The following is a 756-nucleotide window of genomic DNA, read 5'->3' on the forward strand; positions in this document are numbered from 1 at the left end:
GAGAGAGAGAGAGAGAGAGAGAGAGAGAGAGAGAGAGAGAGAGAGAGAGAGAGAGAGAGAGAGATCCTGTTTTCTGATGCAAATCAGCACTCCTCAGTAACTATGCTGTTGTTAAGAGTGGTGTAGAATGATGGAAACCAGCACAGTAAAGATCAATGTCACACTAAAGTAGAAATAGGACCACTGAGCATTACATAAGGTTTCTTGATGGCTGCATATTGACTTAGAAAACCACAAATTAACATTATCTTGTATTGTATTTTTATTTGTTTAAGAATATTTCCCAATTATATTCTAATTTAGTTGTGGACCAAACATTCAGTGGCATGTTTGACACCTCTGGATAGTGGTTCAGGAGTTGCCTTAGAAATCAGGAAGAACTGGGTTCAAATGCTGCCCTAGGCATTTAATTAATTGTATGTCTCTGGGTGAGTTGCTTAGCCTTTCTGTGTCTTACTTTCCTTATCTATAAAATGAGGAGGTTACACTTGAGAAAGCTGCAATAGGAGACTTAAAAAACTGTTTTTGTTTTTGTTTTGAGGTGGGAGGGCAAGGCAGTTGGAGTTGAGTGACTTGCCCAAGGTCACGCAGCTAGTTAAGTGTCAAGTGTCTGAGGTTGGATTTGAACTCAGGTCCCCCTGACTTTGGGGCTGATGTTCTATTCACCTAGCCTCCCCTCAATAGGAGTACTTAAGATGGATGAAATCATTCTCTCTCTCTTTCTCTCTCTCTCTCTCTCTCTCTCTCTCTCTCTCT

Source organism: Petaurus breviceps, unplaced genomic scaffold (assembly GCF_028583685.1).
Source record: "Petaurus breviceps papuanus isolate PSGF00001 unplaced genomic scaffold, PetGlider_PUasm1.0 91041, whole genome shotgun sequence".
NCBI lineage: Eukaryota > Metazoa > Chordata > Mammalia > Diprotodontia > Petauridae > Petaurus > Petaurus breviceps.